A 12,746-nucleotide genomic window follows, 5' to 3' on the forward strand; every position below is an offset into this window, starting at 1 on the left:
GTGTGAGTGAATGTGTGTGTGTGTTGCCCTGTGAAGGACTGGCGCCCCCTCCAGGGTGTGTTCCTGCCTTGCGCCCAATGATTCCAGGTAGGCTCTGGACCCACCGCGACCCTGAACTGGATAAGGTTTACAGATAATGAATGAATGAATGAAACAAGATACAGTTACACAATTTTTATTATACCACAATTAGTTCCGACCCTGCCATTGTGATTAGCTGGGAGACATTCCAGGAGTGTCAATATTACACGATAATGGCACTCTGACCGAAGCACTTCAGGTATCACTTCGCAAAATACATGTAACCTAGCAACGACACCAGCGCTTATAAGACAGAGCTGTGCCTGGACTTTTTCCAGGAACCGGTTCATTTTTTGAACAGAGTAGAGTTATGGCGAAGTGGACCATTATCTGCTTTCTGATTTGTAAATGAAAGTAAATATATGTATAAAAAAAGCAGTAAATTTCTACGTCTATGTGGTTTCTGTGATTGTGTTTAACTCGAGTCGAGGCGCGTCTTTTTTCTCCACTGCCCTCATTCCCCAGCTCAGCAGCACGGCTGTGGGACTCCAAAATACTAATTTTTAACGTAAATAAAGAGACCTCAGCATCGTTTAGTGTGTTATAGATATCACTACGATCTGAATCCGCTGTAAACAATGTTTAAACCATGATTTTTATTATTCACATGATGCATTTATCTCTGATTCTATCCTGATTTGAACAGAGAGCAGCTCTGAATAATGCAGCCTTGTTTCCCAACGAATCTGGTGTGAACACGGACCGGCTCCTGGAGAGAACCAAAGTTCAGAAATCCTGGACGGGTCCAACATCACACAAGTTAAAGATCCAGAGTTCATAGAAAAGATCAAAAACCAAATTTTCACTGTGTTCATGATCTTAAAGCCTAATATTAAACAGTGGATTACACTGTGGCATAATCGCAATTATACACTCGATGTTGATGCTATACCATGAGATACCGGCACTGGTGAACTGATCTATGACCGCAGAACACCAGTGTCCATATCTCACGTTATTGCACCAACCTCGAGTGTGTTACTGCTTAAATATACTCCCAGTACATTATTAAATATCGTCATGTATTGTAGTCAATTCTAATCTTTTCAGAATCAACGCAGTTGTATCACCTCCAGATCAATGTGCCTTGATTCATTGATCCGTTTTTACACTCCTGGTGCGCAGGTGTGTTAATTTGATGATTAGCCCATCTCTCTTCGACTCGTAATGAAAGACTGACCGCGGCAGTAAAAGTGAGCACTTGGGCATAAAGCGTAGCACTGTGCTAATTACAGAAAGTTTCATTGCCCTGTAAAGGTAGCGCGTTAATATCCTGGAAAATGTCCCCGTCCGCACATCTCTGTTACTTCATATGTTGATTTAATGATGCAGCAATCATTACTGCCTCAGTCGAGAGGCAACTGTGTCCAAAGTCAGGTTTCTCACCGTGGAGAAACGACCGGAGACGAGTGTGGAGCCGCACGGCTCTCAGTGCCAGGTCGGTCCTTGTGACTTAATAAAGAAACGTGACAATGGAAACGTGAGATCCGCGAAAACTGGACGTTAAACTTCCGGAAAAAGAAAAAGGAAATGAGGAATGTAACCCCCCCCCGCCCAACATCCGAACCTTCCCCTTTGGTTCAGATGCACTCTATACTGCATTAATGTGTGTGTGTGTGTGTGTGTGTAATGTGATTTCTGTGCCTGGACGCTCCTCCTCACCCCCAGCTCGCTCAGTGTGGACAGCTGATAGTTCCGCAAATGGACAGATTTAAAACTTCTATTTTCTGGATGGCTCTCCTGAAACGCCCCGTTCACACACACAGGGGGTCTGTTTTCATCCTTTCTCTCTCTCACACTCTCCCTCCCTCTTTCTCTTTGCCCCCCACTCTGTTTATTTTCTTTGACTCTTTCTTTGCGGTATGTTTCAATTGAAAATGTTTAGAGAAAATTTGTTTCTGCGAAGATTGGAGCCTCTCGATGGCAGAGTGGCATTAAATTACTAGTTGCAGCCGGTTTTGTCTATAAGTGAGACCATTTGAAATTTTTTTTTTCCCCCAGATGCAGCGGATTGCATTGTGCGGGATTATTGTTTTCTTCAGCCGTCCTCAAAAATAGTGGCCCATCAATAAAAGGAGGGACATCAGGAAATAAGAAAGCAAGAATAACTCTGTGAATGGATATTGACATAATTTGACACAATTGTGCTCGCAGGTCACATTTCAGACATTTTCTTAAGTCTAAAGTCGCAGTGTGTACTCAGTAGATTGTTCCAGAAATCAATAGCTTTTAAAGTCGCACTTTGATTCTGAGGTAAAAAAAAAAAAAAATTAAACCCACTAGCAGTCTCGATTTTTCGCTCCTGTAAAGCATCTAAAAAATCAATGCTGTATTTTTAAATCCTGAAGTGAGAAAATTGTAAAGAAGACAAATGTGGCCACATGGTTTCTTATTGACGTTAATGAAAAAGAATCAACTCTCTTTCCACACACACACACAGACACACACACACAGCGACCATAAGAAGCTGCAGATACTACTATATGGTCTGTGCACCACTGGGAACACCCACTACCAGGGCTTTCTACAGAAAAGAGCTAATGATTTTTCGGAACAAAAAACAACAAAATTACATTAAAAATATATATATATGGGGTGGCATGGTGGTGCAGCAGGTTAGTCTCGCAGTCACACAGCTCCAGGGACCTGGAGGTTGTGGGTTCGATTCCCGCTCCGGGTGACTGTGAGGACCTGAACTGGATAAGGGTTACAGATAATGAATGAATGAATTAATATATATATATATATATATATATATATATATATATATATATGTCTTTTATGTAATAAATTTACATCTTAATTTAAAACATTGCTGTTAATTATTCATTCATTCATTATCTGTAAACGCTTATCCTGTTCAGGGTCCCGAGCCTACCTGGAATCATTGGGCACAAGGCGGGAATACACCCTGGAGGGGGCGCCTGTCCTTCACTGGCCAGAGAGATCTGTCAAAATGCACTCAACGTTTGTAAAATTTAACGTGAAGTAACATTGACTAAAACTGTATTGTTTTAAAGAGGTTTAAACGCTCCTTTAGTCAGTGGACAATGAAAATTTTTTGCGACAAGTGTAACAAGGAAACCTGATCGGTGAGAACTGGGGCGTGGAGCCATGTTCAGTCAAAAAAAAAAGAAACACAAACAACACGTGAATTCACAGTGAGTAAACTGGCATTGTTGTGGTTTTCAAAGCCCGTGCTTCCCATTACAGACGGGGTTTTGCGATGTCACCAGTTCCAAAAGCGAGTAGAGCCGAGTCGAGCCGGTCCCTGGCAGTGGAAAAGCACCCTTGTATTAGGTTGTATGACAGTGTTTAGTGTCTAGTCCAGGTAAAATAACACTTAAAACCATTCAAATTCACTATCAGAAATACTATCCTTTATTTTTGGCTTTAAAGTCTATGGCCCAAACTGAAGGTTTGACTCGAATAGTTCTGGTACACCACCACCGCTGCGCACACACTCTACAGGCTACAAGAACCTGCAGATCACACTAATGTCTTTAATGCTTTGGTCTCTGTGTTACATTAATCCAGGTTGGTCACTATTATTTATTGATGCAGCTGACCTGTTCACAGAGATCAGCTCCTATTTGTCAGAATGAGAATGGTTCTATAATGAGGGGGGGCTGAGGGTGGAAGGGCTCTGAATCTGCCTGGTCAGCTTTTCCCCCACTACCCATGACCTTTCTAAATGTCATTTTTTTTTTCATAGATGCTTATTGGTCATGTGAATAAATGATGAAATGCTTCTCATAGATGGTAACTTCACAGCACTGCTTAATACCGAGCTCATATTCCACTCCAGTAGCTTTCTTTTTTCTTATTAGCCCCCTCAGACATAGCCTATGCCACACTCACGAAGCCCCCCATATGTTGTTTTGCATTCTCCATTTGGGGTCTGGCTGTTTGACCTCTTTTTCTGTTTTGGTTCTGCTGTATACGCGTACTTAATAATTCAGAAACTACTATTTTCTGTAGGTATAGCCAGTAGCAAGCAGCAACCAGGCCTAACCCAGTTGAAGGGAAAGCAGGGAATAATGTTGGCTCCAGCGACTTAAAGGAACACTAGGTAGTTTGTTTATGCTAAAAATACAGCTTCAAAATCATTGTGAAGCTTCACTGACCTGTAATAGGGATGACAGCGCTTCAGTCTGTACTCTGTATGTCCAAAGGTTTGGAGTGAATTGCATTAATTTAAGGTGTGCCATTTGTGAACACAGATTTACATATGCACACACTACAATCTCCACAATAAACCATGACAACAAACATGAGTTTAAAAGAACACTGGGTATAATTTTTACCTTAGAATTACAGATTCAAAATCATTGTGATGCTTAACCGACCTGTAATATGGAGAATAGAGCCTCTGTCATTGATACTCTGAGTTTTCCCCTGCAGAAACTGCACTATGTAACTTTTGGAGAAGGGTAGGAAACCACCCCCCACTATCCTGTCATGTGTTTTCCCCGCCATGTTCTCACTTAGCACATGGCTCTGTTTATTATTGTCCATGTCTCCGCCCATGTCCCACCTTTGTTCCTCCTCCTCATCAGTGTCCTCCTCAGTGTCGTTTGTAATCCGTCCCCCTCGTTATCTATCTCAGGTGTCTCTTGTCTATGTAATGTATTTAAGTTCCCTTGTCTTACTTCCTGTTGGTCGGTCATTCTGTCAGGCTCACGGGGCGGACGCACACGCTAAAACACAGTTACTTTATTAACAAAAGAGTATAACAATCCAAAGACAGGGAACTACGGAAACAACATGATAACAGTGGAAACGATAACGGAGAAACGAAACGAGGAACAGCTGAGACAGACTAGACTTGGAAACGAATGATAGTAAAGACAGACTAGACCAAGAAACTCGACATGGGAAACGAATGACCGACCAACAGGAAGCAAGACAAGGAAACTTAAATACATTACATAGACAAGAGACACCTGAGACAGATAACGAGGGGGACGGATTACAAACGACACTGATGAGGAGGAGGAACAAAGGCGGGACATGGGCGGAGACATGGACAATAACAAACAGAGCCATGTGCTAAATGAGAACATGGCGGGGAAAACAGATATGACAGGACAAAGGCGTGACACCCACCAGGGCTGGACAATATACTTATATATATATATATATCACAATATTAAAAATTTCAATAACATGATATAACACATTTTCAATATTTCGATATACGATATATACAATATACAGCATCAGTCACTGAGGTTATTCTGTGGCTTTTTATTGTTCATATCAGTGTTGTAATTGTATAATATCAAGCGAAATTAACAAATATATTGTGATATAAATGTTTTCATCGTATTATCCAGACCTAACTCCACTTTTAGTTTTACAATGACTTAAAAGTGTAGCAAAATTGACACATCTTATTAAGTGTTACTTTAAGGTCACCACACCTAATCGTAGAGAAGTTAGACCACCCCACCATGCCCACTCCCCCAGTGTTGGGCTGTGGAGCAGTGGAAGTATGTCCTCTGGAGGTGATCCATTCAGAACCTTTAGGATGTGTCAGAATTGTGGTCTCACAGGACAAAGCACTATGCATTCTACAAAGAAGGAAGCCTTGTGCAGCTGTAATACACTGATAGGAAGCATGGCAGAGTTTTTAAACAAAATGTATTTAGGATAAAATCAAGCGTTTCAGTTTGGACATGAAAGGCAGTTTAATAATGTTGTTCAGTATCAGTTTGAACGGATGGGGTTTATCTAACAGTGATCTTGCTTGGAGGACGGATGTGGTTGAATTCGGAGCTTGTTTATTGCATAGTGCTGTGGGCAGCTGGGTAATTCTCCGACGTTCCCTGGCTCTTCTCCCCCCAGAGTCGTCTTTGTCTGACTCTCATTAGCAGTATTAGAGTCTCACACAGATCCAATCAGAGTCGCTGCCGTGGCAATCCTCTGAGCGCAGCTCGGCTCGAAAATGGCAGACGTGGACCGGCCCAGACCACCAAGGCTTTAAGTGAATCCGGTGCCCTTAATTACATTCACATTTTCTTTTTTTGATGTGGTCCCACATCGTCCGCTATTAACAGATACTGAGGGTTAATTTAACTTTGCTTTCTTCAGTAAACTCTCACTGTATTCTCATGTGTTTCAGTCCAACAGCTCAATCAGTGGCTAATGACTGGACACTATCAGAGTTGTGTCCTTTACCACAGTGACTTAAGTCACTAAGAGAGAGAGGGAGAGAGAGAGAGAGAGAGAGAGAGAGAGAGAGAGAGAGAGAGAGAGAGAGAGAGAGAAGAAAACAAGTGTTGCTCACCATTACCAGAATCCTAAATATGGCCACACAAAACACAGCCTTTTGTGTGTATGTTTGCACGCTTGTGTGTGTGTCTCTGTGTCTGTGTGTGTGTCTCCAGAGGGGCAGGAGGAAATTGAGCCCTGGCTGGATCTAATAGGTGGGAAAATGTTAAGTTCCAGAGAAATGGACTTCAAATTTAACCTGGATGGAAATTGATCGTATTACGGTGTGCCTCTCTGTCCAGGGAGAGAAGGGGTGGGGGTGGTAGAGGAGACACAGAGAGAGATGGAGAGAGACACGAGGAGAGTGAGGGAAAAAAAGGATGTCGAGAGATAGTGAGGAACCAGAGGGTGATAAGGGGAAGAGATGGAGACGGAGAGAGAGAGAGAGAGAGAGAGAGAGAGAGAGCGCTATGGAGTGAGAAGAGGGAAAGAGGAATGTGGGGGATGTAGGGAGGGAGAAAGAGAGAGAGGGGGGGTGAATGAATAAAGAACTAGAGGAAAAAAACAGACAGCGAAGGTGGAGAGAGAAGAGAAAGGTGAGGTAGAGATGAGTGAGACTGAGTGAGAGATGGATAGAAAAAACAGGGTTTTACTGAGGGAGAGAGGAAAGAAGAAGGTGTAGAGAGGGAGAAAGAGGAAAGTGTGGAGACAGATGAAAGAATAGAAGTCGGTGAATGGAGAAAGAAAGAGAAGTAAAGGAAGATTGAGAGTGTGTTTAGTATATGTGCTTGGTTGTCAGGGTGTATGAGAGAGAGAGAGAGGGCTAGATTAAGAGTATTGAGAGAAAAGAGAAGGAAGCTGACAATGCAAAAGAAGAGAGAGAGAGAGAGAGAGAGAGAGAGAGGAACAGAGAGGTGAGTAGGGTAGAAGTGGCTGTGATTAGAGATTATGGGATGTCAGCAGGGTTTTGGCCTTTGCACAGAGCCAGTCCTGTTCTGTCTGTGTCAATACAGCGGAGGAGGGAGTGGGGCTGTGCGAGTGAACCTGAGTGTGATATGTGTGCTGCACTACTCTTACATCTTTCTACAGGAATCCATCTCTCCTGCTTCATCCTCTTTCATTCTTCTCACTCGCTCCGTCGTTCTGTCTCGTGTCCGATTAGAAGCCGAGGTGTCCTCCTTTCATCAGGGCTCCTGATAGTTCTGCCTTTGATCTTTCTGCCCCCCTCACATCCGCCCAAACAGAGGGTCAACAGTCTCCGCAGCTTGAATGTGTGTTGTCTGAGAGTTCGGCGAACAACGTGAAAATGTAGACCTTTTTCTCCTTCATGTAAATGGACGTTATGAAGATATTTGATAGAAATATATAACGTACTAATATTTCATCTTTTTATCATAAGCCTGGGACATAAGCTTGGAGATTTTTTCGAGATTTACCATTAAAAAATTTTAACCAAGGAGTGGTGCCAATTTCTAAATGAGTTATTATTATTATTATTCATTCATTCATTATCTGTAAGCGCTTATCCAATTGAGGGTCGTGGTGGGTCCAGAGCCTACCTGGAATCATTGGGCGCAAAACGGGAACACACCCTGGAGGGGGCGCCAATCCTTCACAGGGCAACACACACTCACACTTTTTTTTTTGAGTCTCCAATCCACCTACCAACATGTGTTTTTGGACTGTGGGAGGAAACCGGAGCACCCGGAGGTAACCCACGCAGACACAGAGAGAACACACCACACTCCTCACAGACAGTCACCCGGAGGAAACCCACGCGGACACAGGGAGAACACCACACTCCTGACAGACAGTCACCCGGAGCAGGAATTGAACCCACAACCTCTAGGCCCCTGGAGTGTGACTGCAACACTACCTGCTGCACCACCGTGCCGCCCTATTATTATTATTATTATTATTTTAAATTTACATATTCGTTAATTCATTATCTGTAACGCTTATCCGGTTCTGGGTCACGGTGGGTCCGGAGTCTACCCGGAATCGTTGGGCGCAAGGCTAATATACATATTCTACATTATAAATTTTTGAAAAATTAAGGGCAAATCTATGCTTTCAAAAATATTCAGAACCGCATGAACAACGCCTGAGTGAACCATTTGTGGCCAAGTAATTAATACCAGTTATCCAGCGGTGTCTGACCGTTTTAGCTGTTGTTGTCAACATGATAGTTTGAGATTATCAGTACACTACACAATCATGACTATGTGTATTAAGTAACCCACATATAACAGCAGTATGTGTGCATATCTAATGTAGGCATGTCCTTAACCTTCAGTTAACTGTTATCTACATTAGCTTTACAAGCTGGGTTCTGAGTGACGGAAGGTTACTACACAATAAACATCTTGGCTTTGTGCCGATTGACTGCTTTGTGCTGTAGGAGAAACTCTACATAAAATTAGATTTTGGCCACAATGTTTTAAATATAATTCATCAAAATGACACACGAATACATCACTTATCCTGACTCCTCAGTTTATAGACGTTCAATGAGCAAATTGTTGGGTTTTATTTTCAGCCTCCTGCGCAGGCAAACTAACAAATGTGTTTTACTACAAATGGATTCTTCTCTCCTGCATGTATAGCAGGACTATAAACCTCCTCTCCTGTCTAGGCTCTGTGTGTCCACGTGGACAGCTTTTCAACAGCTGTCTCACTACAGAACATAAAATCTAAACCCCTCCGTGTGTTCTTTCCATCTCTATGGTCCGTTTGAGCTCTGTTAGCTGCGTCAAACTGTCCCCCATGATTTGCATTAATATCCTGTTCACACTCAGTAGCACTAAATATAGAACGTTCTGTTATTCTCTATATATTTTACTCTCTTTTGTATTGCTCTTCCTTTTTTTAATGAGGACGAAACAGTGATGTTGTTACATTAAGTGTAAATTCTGTCTCTGCTTCAGAGCCCATGCATGGCCCTCGGCAGCTTAAAGTGGTGGACATCAAGTCCAGGCAAGTGACCATTCGCTGGGAGCCGTTCGGCTACAACGTGACCCGTTGCCATAACTACAGTCTGACGGTGCAGTACCGAGCCAGAGCGGGCGGTAAAGAGGAGAGTCGAGAAGAAGTGTTCTACGACAGCAAGAGCTCTGCGCCCCAGCACATCATCCACAACCTGACGCCGTACACCAACCTCAGTGTCAAACTAGTGCTTCGCAACCGCGAGGGAGTTAAGGAGAGCGACGAGATCCACTTGCAGACTGACGAGGACGGTGAGGCACAGGCATCATACCTTACAGCAGCCCACGTAATGTCAGTGTCAAAATAAAAACTTTTACAGAAGGAAGCAGAAAAGAAAGGGGACGAGAACCGTTCACAATGTCTGCAGCATGAATACAGCCATCGGTTTTTAATCCAGATACGAGTCTGGTGTTCATCAGAAATCCATTTTTAATCGTAATTTATCACAATAATTGTCTGATATTTTGGACGCCTAATTTAGTCTTCCATTAAATAGCCGCCGCAGAGGCATTGCATTGACCTCTTTTTTATTATTTATTTTATTCAGATATGAGTGGAAGCATGGTCTCTTTCTCGCTCTCTCTCACACACACACACACACACACACACACACTCTCTCTCTCGTGAAGTCCCATTAAGTTTACTTCAGATGTGTTCAGAGAGAAGGTTGAAAAGGAACCACAGTATTGTGTTGTTCAGAGAGAAGTGTGTGTGTGTGTGAGAGAGAGAGAGAGAGAGTGCGTGAATGTGTACACACCCCAAGGTGAAAATGTAGCAGCAGGATGGAATGTTCCTCCTTTAGATGATCTCTTTCAGCATCATACACCCTGAGGATCAGAGCCTTGCGGTGTGTGTTAAAGAGAGACGGGTCACAGGGGCAGGTCTGTCTCTAGTAAACACTGAGCTCAGATTGAAAGGCCTGCTAATCCCCAGAGAGCTGCACTTGCTCACTTCTAATATAAGAACCAGCACTGGGTTCTTTTCCCTGCAGTGGAGCAGCAGCAGCAAGCACACCAGCCTTGCTATCTGTCAAAACAACTTTACACCTATTAAAGGCTTTAGTCAATGAAGAGCACGGGGCATTGTTGCCGTATCGACTGGAAAGACAGGAAAAAGGCTGAAAAGTTTACCGCCCTAATCCCTAAGGGGTCATATGTGGACCCAGAGTTCAGTTCGTTGCTATGTACTAGCTTATGTCTTTGCTCTATAGTAGTGATTACTGTATAATTCTGTGTAGTATTGAAAAAATCAGACCAAATCTTGGTCACAAGAGTGGTTACTTTATTTGGATTTATTTTATTTTTTGTTTAACTTCTGTATGTTTGTTATTTCCCTCCAGTGCCAGGGGAGGTTCCTCTAGACTCCATCCAGGCCAGTGTTTACGAGGAAAAGATCATTCTCAAATGGAGAGAGCCAGCTCACACTTACGGAGTCATCACGCAGTATGAGGTAAACATGCACCCAGTGGAACAAGTTCCGCAGTATTTTCATGTTTTTTCATGTCAAATAAACAAAGCAAGAGCATACAAGAGTCTGAAAGGAACAGGAAAGGTATTGAGCGGCACGGTGGTGCAGAAGGTAGTGTCGCTGTCACACAGCTCTGGGGCCCTGGGGTTGTAGGTTCGAGTCCCGCTCCGGGTGACTGTCTGTGAGGAGTGTGGTGTGTTCTCCCTGTGTCTGCGTGGGTTTCCTCTGGGTGACTGTCTGTGAGGAGTGTGGTGTGTTCTCCCTGTGTCTGCGTGGGTTTCCTCCGGGTGACTCTGTGAGGAGTGTGGTGTGTTCTCTCTGTGTCTGTGTGGGTTTCCTCCGGGTGACTGTCTGTGAGGAGTGTGGTGTGTTCTCCCTGTGTCCGTGTGGGTTTCCTCCGGGTGACTCTGTGAGGAGTGTGGTGTGTTCTCTCTGTGTCTGTGTGGGTTTCCTCCGGGTGACCGTCTGTGAAGTGTGTCCTCCCCGTGTCTGCGTGGGTTTTCTCCGGGTGACTGTCTGTGAGGAGTGTGGTGTGTTCTCCCTGTGTCTGCGTGGGTTTCCTCCGGGTGACTGTCTGTGAGGAGTGTGGTGTGTTCTCCCTGTGTCTACGTGGGTTTCCTCCGGGTGACTGTCTGTGTGGGTCTGCTGCCATTCAGTTATCCCTATTTTCACATTGCTTTTATTGAATGCTGTCATAGTGAAATTATTTTGATTGGTTCAACAATTTTGCCTCATTCTTCAGTTTTTCCCAGTATTTAATCTTTTATTATCACTGGTAAAAAAAAGGAAAACCACTTATAGTAAGCAGTTGATACTGATTGCTCTTGACTCGTGGTGTGCAGCCTGTTGCAGTGTCTAAACTACATTACAGGCCACATAAATCTATCATAACATGGTTGCGCAGATAGAACTGAGAAATTGAAGTGCTGCCTTGTACCTTCTGTAATATCATCCTGTCCAACGAGAAAGTTTAAAGATTCAGGATGAGTCACCTCTGGAGAGCGAGCGGGGCTTTACGTTGTCATAACACGTCAATCTAGCTGTAATATCGTCTTGTTTTTGTCGGGGTTGGAGGCTAGAGGCCATGCATCGATCCAGAGCCATCTCGATGGAATTTTTTTTTTAAATAGAGCTGCCAAATTCTCAGCGTCGTGGCCATCAGTTTTCCCCAGGTGTGTGTGTATGTGAGAGAGAGAGAGTGCTCGAAGCACACTCAGACAGGACTGGCCTTAGACTCTATTTGGTCTGCGTTCCCCAGAAGCACTAAGCCTGAAGTCAAGTCCTGCCTTTGATTTGACAATATCAAAGGGTTCAAACTGAGATTCCTCTGACAAGCAGTGATATCAAAAACAGATTTCAGCTCTTTTCCTCTGAACATTCTCTCTCTCTCTCTCTCTCTCTCTCTCTCTCTCTGTCTCTCTCTCTCTCTCTCTCTCTCTCTCTCTGTCTCTCTCTCTCTCTCTCTCTCTCTCTGTCTCTCTCTCTCTCTCTCTCTCTCTGTCTCTCTCTCTCTGTCTCTCTCTCTCTCTCTGTCTCTCTCTCTCTGTCTCTCTCTCTCTGTCTCTCTCTCTCTCTCTCTCTGTCTCTCTCTGTCTCTCTCTCTCTCTCTCTCTCTCTTTTTTACCCTATTCACTTTAGATCCCCAACTCATTTTTGTTCCTCAAACCAGGGAGGACAGGGTAGATGTCCTATTTTATTTCCCTCACAAACACACACCTATTCTGTATGAAACTGAGATGGCCTTCTGCTTCTTTGCATACATGCATGCCCCTAAAATAAGCAGGTGACCTCTTTAATGTTCTGTTGGCGTCCACAAACATCCAGCATTGGCACCTTGTTTCAGGAGCTTTGCTTGTAAATGGAATAAAATGAATAGCCACTAACAGCATCAAGGCTGTCAGGAACAACTGATTGTGCAACTTGATTGCAAACCTCTGCATCAAAGCCTGCAAATGGAAATGCCTTTCCAGGCTAAAGAATGCCTCCCCTGCTGTAAT

At 43.6% G+C, this 12,746-nt stretch overlaps 1 pseudogene; it reads left to right on the top strand.

Annotated features, from left to right (window-relative positions):
* The window catches only part of LOC136679682 (receptor-type tyrosine-protein phosphatase mu-like), a 252,906-nt pseudogene that overhangs the window by 147,776 nt on the left and 92,384 nt on the right, over window positions 1-12,746 (top strand).

The sequence above is a fragment of the Hoplias malabaricus genome, chromosome Y (genome assembly GCF_029633855.1).
Source record: "Hoplias malabaricus isolate fHopMal1 chromosome Y, fHopMal1.hap1, whole genome shotgun sequence".
Classification (NCBI taxonomy): Eukaryota; Metazoa; Chordata; class Actinopteri; order Characiformes; family Erythrinidae; genus Hoplias; species Hoplias malabaricus.